This window comes from Bombus fervidus, chromosome 9 (assembly GCF_041682495.2).
Source record: "Bombus fervidus isolate BK054 chromosome 9, iyBomFerv1, whole genome shotgun sequence".
Lineage (NCBI taxonomy): Eukaryota > Metazoa > Arthropoda > Insecta > Hymenoptera > Apidae > Bombus > Bombus fervidus.
In genome coordinates, this window is record NC_091525.1 from 3,920,421 (window position 1) to 3,933,841 (window position 13,421).

Here is a 13,421-nt window from a genome sequence, read left to right on the forward strand (position 1 = left end):
ACGAAGTTAAAGCTATTGAAGAATTCAGAAATCCTACTTGCGTTAAGGATGTGCAAAGCTTCTTAGACATTGCAAGACGCTTCTGTAGGAAAGTTTACGCTTAAATCGCTGAAATATTGACTGTTTTATTACGATCAACGATAAAACTACTGTTTATGTGAAGCGTAATAAAAAGATTAAAGCTAGCTTTCACAGAAAAAGGCATTGTAGTCACAGCGCAAAAATAATTTTAACGCGTTAAAAATATTCTGTATCTATTTGCTAGAAATACATTTTTATTTGATTATAAATACAGATCTAAAGATCTAGTTTTTATAGACTAGATCTTATTTGTCTAGATCTTTTTTTATTTTGTCATTAATATGTCATTGAATGTCGCTAATAGATATGTCATCATTATTCAAACCATTATATTTCTTATGCATTCACCTTTGCAATACCGAAACATGGAATTATCTTTTCACTGTTTATCTTAACAACAATTTTACGTTTTAAATCAGTTGATCCGCTCTGTTTCTTTTTTCCCAAGTGTTTCTTTCATTTCCTTGGTCTGGCGATCCATCTTTTCGGTGAATTTTTCGCGCGACCGCAACTGTTTCTCGAAGGAAAATCGTTGCGGAAACACGACGTCTGACCCAGTATACTCCGCGCGGTGACTGCAAAAGCAAGGAAACTCGAACGTTTTCGGGATCAATCCGTTTCACTGTGTACGATTCGACGAACGCGCTGCATCCGACCGTTTTCCGTGTCTTTCTTCGGTTTCCTTTCAGCCTGATACTTTTCGAACTTTCGCCGAGAGATGTATAATATTACTTCCGTGGCTGAGTCTCGCACTGATCTTCGTATTGACGTATTCTTCTTTGATCAACCCAACTGTGCGATGAAATGTCTACAGGAATTCTTTCTCCCCGATTTCCAGTTCCTTTCAGGCTCTTTTGGTCAGCTCATTTTCCAATGCTGGTATCCCAATGCAAATACACCTTTATCAACGTTTTCTTTTCCCCTTTCTCTCTCTAGAACGTCAGTGCATTTTTCAAGGCTGTTTCGATAAATAATTCATACGTTTGGTTTTTATTTAATATCAAGTCCGAACATAACTTTGGTATCGTACTGACAACAATCGGTCATTCAAATTGTTGTTTCCTTTGATTGTTAAACATTTAACTATTTTTCTGTGAATTTGAGTGTACGAATTTTCATGTAATTCAAATAATGTCAGAGAATGCCATCCAAAAAATGCTGCGGTAATTCTTTATTTCGCATCCTCTAGTGTTGTCCTTGTATTATTCGCCGTGTAACGTATATTCGACGTATGGTACCAACATGATCGATGTACCGTACATTATGCATGTATAGATATAGGTGTACTCAATAGGATTTTCTCGAATCGACATGCTGAATTAATTTTATGGTCATTTCAATGTCACTTAACTTTCTTTATGGACACTAAATTTATGGCAGAAATGACATACTAATATGTCAGAAAAGTAACATAAAAGATTGTTACATGTACTATAACCGATTAAAGGATGAGAAAAAGACTTCAGCAATCCAACAATTACAGTATTGCGTCCTTCGCTGAACATCGAACGACTCTGTGCCACAGGTTGTTGAAATCGTCTAAATATCCTCTGTTCTACTAAGGGTAAAAGGAAGTGAGATAAACTCTGTTTAGCCCCTAATACTGATTACTTCGTAATACTTTATCATTCGTTCCTAACACGAAGTTGCGGGACTGAATTCAGTTTAAACAGGAAGCTACTAGAGGAAAGCTACGAGACGGCGTGGTTGGAGTTGTAGTTTATGTTGTGGCAAACAAATTAGTTAAACGAAGTTAGTATGATAGAGCGAGGGGATGTTTTCGTTACAGAAAAGTATTATTTGCGTAATTTGTGCTTCAGAAGATTAATAGAACGCTGAAAGCGCGCGCAAGGGATTGTAGAATGTTCAATTAAGAACGAATTAAAATTATTAAAACCTGTAATAAAAATGTGTTAGAATTAAAGAACATATTCGAAGTTCGATACGAATAATTTGCAGAATATTGCAATATACTGACACGTTATGTTGTAGGAAATTTAGAAATATGTCAATTGAGATTTAATGAATTTTAAAATATTTTTAATACAGTAGTAAATATCAGCATTTGATTCGGTGGAAAAATAAATATTTGTCGAAACGGTAGTAACCCAAATCTCTAGTTTTCTAGTTAAGCAACGATCGGAACAACGTTGCATGTCTATACGAACTTAGTTGTGGCATTATGTATATATTGCTGCATACACGATTGGCATTATCGTTGATATCAACTGATTCCATGAAGTGCAAATCGATTTCAAATAAAATGCCGAGCAACGTATGTCGATGGAAATCGTTAAATATTTGCGTTCTGTTGTGCTCCATTGAGGATTCGTTGAAATTGCGTAAATAAATTAGCGAATGAGTGTGTTAGGAAAATTAAATGGATTCGAACTATGCCTAATTCAAAATACGCTCAATTAACATATAGATGAGATTGTTTATCGATAAATGTGTTTAAAAAGTTGAATATTTGAAAGAAATATTCGAGCAACTTTAAATGAAAACTGCTAGAAAATAAAATAAAAAGTAATTAACCACAGAAATAGAGAACTATTTGAAACATTTCAAAACTCTATAAACTCGGTCAATATAAAAAATATTCTCGTGAAAGGATTCAATCATTTCTTTAATCACGGAAACGAAATGCAATTTGGTCATAGTTGGTGCCTTTTTTCTCTTCACGGTGCATCAAAAAGAAGTTTGTTTCGCTGTTTGCTTTCGATATGGTCGATGTTTCGACTGTTCGATAGTGCGCACCGCTGGTCGTCGCGTGCGTTACTAGATATATAAACATTTATTTTACGGGTGTTTCGTGAAAGTAATTTCACCGGATCGTCTATCACGTAGATTTGTTGCACATCGAAACTTCCAATCCCTTCACGCATATGCATCTTCGATCGTTATAGCTACGACGAAAGTTTATCGTTTCTTACTTCACCGTATAATTTAGTGCCGTGCCGAAGTTTACGATTGCTTCGCTGGCTTGGAACACCAAAAACGGAACGCGCTTTCTGCAGGCATAATTTTCTGTTTTTGTCTTGCTAAGGTATCGCCGTGCTTCGTAAATCCTGTAATCTATCAACCTTTTTGCGCATGTCTTGACCTGTTACGCCGGCAGACGCTAACTGATGCACTGTAGCTGTTCTCATTTGTTGTGGTTTGTTTGATGTTCGACTTTTTTCCATATAGTTTTTAGCTCAAAATATTCTGTCTGTCGGTTTTTCGATGATTTTTTACGATTCCGATATTTGCGCTTTCTTTAATAATCTCAATTACACTGCAGACCAGGAAGTTAACAGTATGTGTGATCTCATTAGATTCTAAGGAATACGATTAAAGTACATCAAATCTGATACATAAAAAATACTTTGTAGCAACGTAATATCCAACAATAAAGTAAAATTTGATTGTTGATTTTTTACCATCATATCTGGTTTTTTATTTAAATATATCCTTATCTTCCTGTATCTCGAGTCGTAGACGCAGTGACGTAGACAGCACGTGCTGCAAGATGAGTTTTAGGAAAAAAGAGGATGCTATGAGGAATGTATAAATATTAAATGATGTACAGAATAGCAAAGTTAGGGTTGTTTCAACTTTCTTTCTCACGACAAGTAAATTTCGTAAGTACTTAAAATTTTAGTCGTTTGGTCCTTAAACGCGAAAAAATTCTATTTTTTTTTTCAGCTTATACAATTAAAAGAATGCATAAAAATGGAGAATGAAAATTTTGTATTTTGAGATTTTATGTCGCGTATCTTTTCGTTCCTTTATTATTATTTTTAATCTGTAAAAGATTGGGATTTTTGAAGCAGGTGAAAGGAAGTGAAAAGGAAGAAAGGAAGAGACGAGGGCATGAGTTTTCTCAGCGTATTTTCCTCGCGAGAACGAGTGTTTATAATCAAACAGTGATATACCAAAGATCGTACCCTGTGGCACAGAAAATCCCGTGGTGCGAAGTAAATAAGAGTACTCGTTAGTTCCGTTCTTCTGCCTGTTTACTATCTCCCACGTTTGTGCGTCGCTTTCGAAGCTTGGTGGATGCTGTTCCATAACGCTTCACCTCCTGAATTTCTTGTTCGAATACTGCTGCTCTGGAATTTCTGTTCGCCGTTTGAACGTGCTCGTTTCGCGAGAGCTGCGAGCCTTACCCCGCCGATGCGATGGCTGCGGGCTGTTCGCGCGGAAAGGACAAAGTTTAGCGCTTTCCGTGAGGCGCGTGTTTCCGTGGGCGCGCGTGAATTATTTCCTCGGTGATTTACTTCAGTCCAAAATCACGATATTCATGCGGAGGTAAATTACGCGCGGAAGCGACTTCCCTCGATACCTTCGGCCCTTTCAAGAATATCGATCATATCTCAGCAGCGGTGCGTTCTATCGGTCGCGTCGATTACGCGCACGTCGATTATTTCTCTTGAAATTGTAGTTTATTCGCGGTTGGTCGTTTCCTTTAGCGGGATAAATTATTCAAAACACGCAACAACATACACTGCTGATTAGAAGAATCAGAATACTGATGACAAAATAAAGTTCACAAATCGTTGGAGACAAATCATTATCGATACTACGTGTGAAACAATTCATGAAAAAACGAGAATATGTGCAAATATTTTTACAATCACGTTTGGGACGTTTTATTAAAAAATGAGAGTATGCGGAAATATTTTTGTAGCCCCGGTATATTTTTGAAAAATATGTAAAAATAATTCAAAGGTTTTTGTAAATAAATAACTCTGCACATTGTTCCCTGGAATCGAAACATTTGTAGATATAACGTTCGTTCTTCTTCTGAGATTTGCTTTATGGTGTGTACACTATGTTTTGTAACAAAATAAACCGTTTATTTTTAAATTCTTTTTATGTCATTAAAACTGTGTTATTTAATAGTTTACTAAATCTAGTTTACCTCTTTTTAAGCATCTATTTCTTTTACTTACTAGAAAAAAAGGAATCGGAGTTTCTTCAACTTCCATCATCTTTTGAATCAGCATTTAACAAATAAATTTTCAATTTCGACAAAAGCGTATCTCGACCACTCTTTTCTATTGGTTCAACCTCCACAGCACACCTCTGCTTGTTCTCTCAGGTCAGCTCAGACCTCTGTTCGCCGCGAAATCTATTGAAAATTCAAATTGAACGAGATCCAAAGCAAACAGCACCTCTCACGCATCGGTACGCGTGTGACGACCGCATGTTCCATCAATGTGTGTTGTCCTTTTGAACCTTCGTTTGCGTTTAACCATACCGACAAGTGTTTTTGAAGTTCTCTTTACGATAGTCTCTGCAATTATAATTTTGATCTTAACTATAATTTTAATTTTATAATATAGAAACGAAAACATATCCAAACAGCGTATAATCCGAAATATTTAAATTCGAATGAACGGTTTTGTATCATATCGACAGAGATATACTAACAATACTGTCTGCTTAAATTTCGCAATACAAATATTGAATCCCAGCAGAATGGATATTCTTCAGGCGGAGTTTATTTCCAAATAAACGACTCAATGCAATGGAAATTCTCAGGATGATACAGCACGGTGTAAATCGATATAATACACAGTATCTAACGAATCAAAATTTTCCAGATTTATGACAGCAGTCATTTTCATAATTGCCAACATAATTTATGAAATTGATGAATTATACACGCGTAGTACGTGTGGTGCACATTGGAAGAGGAGTTTCGTTGAAAGCTTCGTTGAAAGCCTTTTTGCGATCGATGCACACACGATATACAGGATGCACTCGACATTTTGTGTTGTTGCAACAATATCGCTGATGCTGTTTTTTTTCAAGAGAAATGCGAATCTAAGCGCGAACGTCGTGTTCACCTCCTACTTCTACGTTGTATAACTTACAATTATTTAATGGTCGATCGTGTATACATTTTGAAGTACAAGAGGCAGAATTTCGTAGTTCAATTTCCTGAGTTTTTTGTTCAAACTTTACGACAAAGGAAAATTTGTTTCCTACTCGTAAGATTCATTTACTTCTTTATTAACTTCTCGTACTGTTTGCTTATCTACTTATACCGTACATTTATAACAATCAATTGAAGTTTCAGTAATTTGGAAATAAATTATTAATGCATAAAATTTACAACGAAACGTTTTACTTGTGCTATTTTTGTATTGAAAATCATCCTGATAGTACATCCTGAAAATTTCCGTGGTTTCTGCTGCATTTGATTTTAACATCGCGTGTTTGAAATGTTATATAGATATGGTTGGACGTATGCATTATATAACATTATATTCATTGTTTTAATCGCGTTTCCTTTGATTGAGATTGAAATTATCAAATCCATCAAAATGTCAGACACAGATATATTTTTATAATTACTGATTAACATGCTGGGGATATTAAACAGTGAATAAAGCCTATTTATTGAGATTGAAACATAATTATAGTATATACATATCCACTTATTTTTTTTTTATATCCACTTATTTTTTATACGAATAAAATATATAATATAAAATGCAAACTAAATCTCATAAAAGTCAATTTCCTTGTCAATTTATACTTCGATAATTAACTTTTCGGTTTCCAAACTTTCCGAAAAGATGTATGTTAGCAAATATATTTCAAAGTTTAATTTCAAAAGACCTTTGACCCCGAGCGATATATTATAGTTCTTTTACATATTTGTGCGTTAAAATGATCGATATTTTCTTTCATATACAGTGGCTACAAAAAATACTTGCACACACCCTTATTCTTCAATGAAGCATTTCCTTTTTTATCAGATTATACTTTTCACTTTCGTAGTATCAAATTGCTTTTTTATCATATGAAGATACTAACGAATAACACGAAATCTAATATTCTTGCAAATAATTATTCAGTATGTAAATATAGCATTTAGTAAAATGGTGTGACTATACTTTTTGCAGCCACTGTATTTGTTTATAGAAAGAAAATAACAACGTAACGGCTTCACGCGTGAGTAGCAATTAGTAAGGTAGTCGATCCAAGAACGATAATAATTGCGTAGAAGGCTATTTTGTGCAGCGGCGCGAGTCTCGACATAAAAGTGGAAAAAATAGCTCGGGTATTCCTGGCACGCTTTATTAATTAAAAACGCCAGTCAGTCGAGACTTGCATTACATTTTCCGCGGCTATTCATCACGAAGGTCATAATCTTGTTGTTGGAGGCGGTTGTCCAAATTCACAGAATTACGCTGGTTATTATAGCGAGTGGAATGTAGTGGGTCAGTTGACAAAACGCATCCGTCCTGGACTTCGGGGACAATTGTTTCATACTTGCCTGTTACGTCATGCCAACTTTTAATCCCTGACGTAATCTTTTTTAAAGTTAAGTTTGTTTTCGATTATTTTATGTGGAAGTGCGTCTGTGCTCAATTTTGATAGGATAGTTTTAAATAAGCAGGATGGAATTTGTAATTAACGGGCATTTTAATTACTTGCTTCTATATATTCTGGAAAAGTCCTAAATCAAACATGTGGCAAATTCATACGAATATTTGTTAACTGCAACGCTTTTTAATTTTGCTTCCATCATTTTTGAGACATCGTATTTCATAATAATATTTGGTATATCGTTAATTTCATTTCTTTTATAACATAGTAAAAGCTTTTCTTATAAAATGACTCTCTTCGCTTGATAGTACCATCTATTCGTACTACTTTCACAACGTAACGCTACAATTGTTCCCCCACCTTGAAGCTCACGATAAAAATTAAAAACGCAATTGAGGAAAGTTCTCTCGAAATATACGTACGAATAAAACTTTATCCGCTGATGCAAACTCGACTTTACCACCTGCGTAGTTGAATGTTCGTATCGCCTAAGAATTAAATATCGAATTGCTTCTCTCGTCCAAAAGGCGGTCTAAAGCGATCGGGTTACCGGCTCGCGGCTACTTTGGCCTGCGAACGAGAACGCTATATAATATTTCGTAAAGCGGCTGACACACACCGTCATTTTCCACTCTAGTTTGCTACAAAAGGCATGGAGACGAATAAAAAGGCTGGCTGAGCCTATCTGACGTCTGTGCACACGCCAGGATGTCACTCGTGAGAAAGCGGCGTTCGTGACCTGACGCGCAAACAATGTACCACCGAAAAATATTTCTTCCTGCTTTCTAACTACAGCGCAGTAGCGAACCGCTTACCAGTTATACACGCGCTTGAAACTCGAGCTGAAAGTTTCCGGCGACGCTCTTTGCTTGGAGAAAGTATTGTTTTCGTGTTGCAAAATGCCCCCTTTTCGAAATTCGCCGCTCCAGGGCTTGTCTGTGCCTCGCTTGTCAACGAGTTTCTGCTACAAAGAACGCGAAATCATCGTGAGCTTGACGTTCTCGATTCTAAATAGTTGTACGAGTAAGCGGAGCACGTGCGATGTAGGAGGAGTTATTATGAAAAGCGATTATGATAAGTAGACTGCGGACTTGTGTGGATTTATGGAAAATTTGAATCTACAAAATGCACATAATGCGTTAATATTCAAAAAACGTGTAAAATATACGAAGTACAATGATTATTATAATGTTTAATTGAGTGAAACAAGTTTCTGTTATATTCGTAAAAATATGAAATTGCATAAGAATCCGAGAATGTCGCGTATAAAACGAAATTTTAGAAAACCTGCAGGAAATATCGCTTTTTGTCTTGCCTCAACCTATCACACATTTAATAAGCGCAAGTGTCCAGAAATTACTCACAAATAATCGTAATAAATTAATATTAGCTTTTACTCTCCTACAGATTCGATTCGATGTAATTTGATTCGAAATAATATCGTTTATCTTGGATTGAAAAATATGTTATTCGTCGATCTGGCATGCAATTTGCGCTAATCTCATATATCAAATCTATTGAGAAAGGCATTACAAGATACAAGATGTCAATACCATAGAGCATTGCTAATTGGAACGAGAAATAATGAAAAACTGTTGGTATAATAAAATAAAGAGATCATTATTGAGTTACGTTGGATATTGTAGATTGATATGCGGAATAATTGAAATGGGAATTTTCAAAAGTACATTAGCTTTCGCCGAGCAACATATGATGTAAATTTTACATGATTTAATTTTATCACGTATAAATTATTTATCATGAAAGCTGTTGACGTATATATCTTCGTTAATTATTAAAAATTTTCAATATGTCATGTAGAACTTTTACAGGCATTAAATACAATTGATTTTTCTTAATAGCATCTACCGTCATCGCGTTTAAAAGACCTTTAAAACAATATTTCGACCGCTCGCTCTCTTTTATCGACCACGATCGAACATCGATTTTCTAATCAGAAGTTATTTATTGCGCATCGGTATCAGTTGGGTAAAATGGTTTCCGAGTTGGCTCGAGGGAGTGCGAACTGTTTTAGTTTTCTACCGAGGGAAAATGGCAACTTTATATCTCCATTCTCCTTCCGGGCGTGCGAGCCTCGCGCTAAAAATATAAGTTTCTTCCTGTTCTACTTCCCTAATCTTCCGTTCCGAGTCGTAGGAAACTCGCGGAGAAGCGTGCAATTTTCGAAGACGAGGTCTCCCCTTTTTCTTCCGCTTCTTTCCGTGCGAAATCTGTCGCGCAAGTTCGCAGCGGTATTGCACGGCAATGAACGATTTTTCCATCGGCGGCGAGAAATCGACTTTAAGTGTCGTATCGAATTGGCATACGAATCTCTCATTACGCGGATCGATCGTACTCTCTGAGTCGGTCGACCGTTCCGAAACTGGAAGAAATAGGAGAATAAATAAACGGCGAAATCGATTACGGGAGTATCGAACTGCATCGCTCCCTCTTGGTTGCTGCTCGCGACGGGTTTCGCGAGCCAATCGAACGAGAGTTTTCATCGTTCGCGATAACTCAGACAAGATACATATAGCGATACTTCGGCCAGTTTTGCACGGTGCATGTATGATATTTCTGTTAAGTATTCCACCATCCTTTCCGACCGAAATGAAAAATTACAGTGTCGATTAAATTTATAGAAAATGATGATTACTCGTTTCAGTCACTATATAGAATGTCTCATTGTAATAAACTTTTGTACCGGTGCTACGTCTATTTATACAAAATCATATTTTTATGAGTATAATTCCAAAAATGGAATCTAAGCAACGAATTGGTTCAGCTATTAAACATTGTGACAGATATTATATTTTGAGTAGTTTATACATTTTTGCATATTATGTGCATTCTATACACTTTTGAAGTTTTAACTTTCCCGTAAATGCTATAAATAAGCGCGAAATCTTCAAATAAATCTTCAAGGTATTTATGTTTCTTTGACAAAAGTTTCATTTGAATGAGCTATATACAGGCTCCCCCAGTCGCTTAAAATGATTCATCGAATGTCCTAACTTACGACGAATACTTAGAACAGGAAAAATAAGTATTCCAAGGCGTGATGCCTTCAGGAGATCTTCATCTAGATTCAGCGTATGTGCGCGGTGCCTGTAGATGTACAAGTGTAACAGAGAATTTATGTGACACGAAATGTGTACACGTATTCTTGTAACACTTTGGTGATTTCTTTTCAGAACGGCACGCCATTGTTGATCATCGTTTAGGAAAGAGGCACTCTTTTGTTTTCAGCGTCGACTAGTCTTTATTCGTAATAGAATACGTGACACTAGCAGTGTAATGTAAAATTTCAAGAAAAAACGAGGAAATATTCATACAAATCTATCTCACTCGAGCTGACAAGGGGAGCTCGTAAATAACGCTCGACGGAACCATGTTTGCGCTCATCGCTAATGCATAAAGCAAAATATTCAACAAGGATTCATTCTCGTATAAATTTTGTCCTAGTGACTGCTTTTAACGCTTTTCGTTTCATTGAGAGATCTTCAAAGCTGTTCACGTGTTAGGAGTTGTATATACAAAGTATAAGCGCAGTGCTTTTGATATATTAGTCATATCGTACGTATATCGATTATTTCACAAATTTATATCGTACCTTTTCCCGATATTAATATTTCCGATCAAACGCGTTCATTGCAACAAAGAACTTCACCAGCTTACATTATACTGGTCTTAACGAAGTAGAGTACAAAGTACAATCGGTCACAAAACTCTGCATATTCCCTCTCCTTAAATATAAAATATTATAGTACAAAGTTAAGTTAACTTTATGAATTTCTTTTCACACACTCAGACATGTAACGCTAAAATGTAATACGGCTTATTTGCCTTCTTTCTTATGTGGAAAATTGAAATAAAAGAAGAATATAAAATGTAATGCCACATAATACACTTGTTATACGTACATGAAATCATAAAAATGATAAGCTTAACATGATATTAATACCTCGCAGGTCTTCTTCTTTACATGAGATTCAATATCCTTCTACTTCCCCAGCATTGAAAAAATTAAAGGTTTTGTAATGTAATACTGTGCCAAGATTTCTTAATACGTTAATAAAAGTACGTCAACAATAATTGCATCAATTTCCTTGGTAAGTCATAGACGTAAAATTCGACGAATGCGTATAGACTTTCGTGATTGACTGTACGTCTAGCCACAACATTCGTCGATTTTATTATCGAACGTAACAGAAACGTATACTGAGAATAAGTTCGAAAGATCAGGAGAGACTTATCCGTAATCTTTCGACTCTTCATCTATTAGCCCGTTAAGGAGAAGGGGAAGCATAAGAAAAACAAAGTAAATAAAACGAAGAGAAATAGAAGTAGAAATATAGTTGATCGCGGTGCTTTTCACTAATGTCAGCAGTCGCCGGTGGTTTTCAGGCCGACAACACGAAACGGGGTCACCGATCGCATTGTACTGCTTTAGCGAGTGGAGGACCGAGGCACTTCGCAACAATTCATGCACTTTTGACCTTTGCTGCGTTCTCTCTCCGCGAGAGAGTGCAACTGGAACGGCCTACTTCTTGCATGGACTCGAGACGACGCTAATACAATTTCGAGACGGCGTCAAGGGCAAGTATCAGCACGACACAGCTTGTGTACGACTGAGAATATACTTTAATACCTATACATATATACATACATATACACAGATATACGCAGATATACACATATATCGATATACATAGATGTCTCGGCAGACACATTCTAGATAACGTTTATCAACGATTTCACAGAGGGTGTCAAACTGATTTTGATCATTAAAGATAACCTTGAACGATATTTACGATAGTTGCAAGACGGAATATTTAGTTACCGTGATGTATAAAATTTATCTGACCAAGAAGTGATTTATTTTACAGTCTATTAAGTATGGACGTACACATATCAAGCAATATTTTTGTTAATTAATATTTACTCAGTAATACATTACTGATTCAGTATTTCGTTCAGGTATGTAGCGCGGCAGAATTTTTAATGTATTACATACTTGTTCTCTCGACCCTATTCAAGTAAATTTATTTATGAATATCATAAACCTCGAGCTGTATTGAACTGCATAGTTTCCCAGAATCTTCTCTAAAACTCAGTTTGTCTATTCGTCGAATTCCACGGTGGAAATAAAACATTTTACCGTTCGCGAGTAGTTTTTCAGATCACCAATATTTCTCGCCGATTGGAACTTTCTATCGGACACATGCTTATTAAAGCACGAGGAGAGGCCGTGACTACTCCTTCCACTATTCTATTTATCGTTCTACGCCGGTTTTATTGGAGTTCTCAGGGGTAACCGCTCAAAGAGCCAGATTTGGGATGTTAATTTATTCCATTTCGTCGAGGAAAAGGGCTTCATGAAAAATCTAGGCCGGATTCCACCCACGTGTAGCTTCGAAACGTGCTTCGAGTCATTCCACAACATCCGTGTTAATCATCCAGTGGACAGTAGGAAGTCAGGCCAGCGAAAATAGTACGCTCTATACTATTAGTTTCGCAAATATGAATTCATTTTGACCCGCTTGGTATTATATAAAAACAACGATTATATTTTTATTGTTGTAAATAGCGATATTTTTATGATACTTTAATCTTCTATTCGGATGCAATTATACGTTGAATTATTATACTTTGAAAAAGTTCGCAAGTAATTTACAAAACATTTTTCACGTTACATCGACGTAAAATTCACGTGCTGAATCGATGCCCTAAATCGATCTTCATTTTTATTTTATTTTTTGAGACACAGCTACTAGGTACTGTATGTTATAAGATTCGAAGAAATGTCAAGTCATCTTGGAAATGACACTGCTATTAAATTCGCCACTTAACGTGTGATGAATGCCACTCTATATAGCTACTGAGAAAGTTAGCATTTAAAGTTAAGTTTTCTGATACTATATTCTGTTATTCATATCGGCTCCCCATAAAACTGATCGACGAAAGTATTTCATCGCCGCAGAACTTCCTAATTTTCAATATATCGCTGT

The 13,421-nt window shown here is 36.0% G+C and overlaps 1 protein-coding gene across 2 annotated transcripts in view; it reads left to right on the top strand.

Annotated features, from left to right (window-relative positions):
• The window catches only part of Sol1, a 531,756-nt gene that overhangs the window by 49,634 nt on the left and 468,701 nt on the right, over positions 1-13,421 (top strand). Inside the window, exon 1 of one of the 2 annotated variants that reach the window (XM_072010126.1) lies at positions 7,317-7,404. The exons of the other annotated variant lie outside the window; for it this stretch is intronic. The gene's annotated coding sequence lies outside the window, so the exon portion shown is untranslated. Of the gene's footprint in view, positions 1-7,316; positions 7,405-13,421 lie in introns of those variants that run through there. 2 annotated transcript variants of the gene reach the window in all.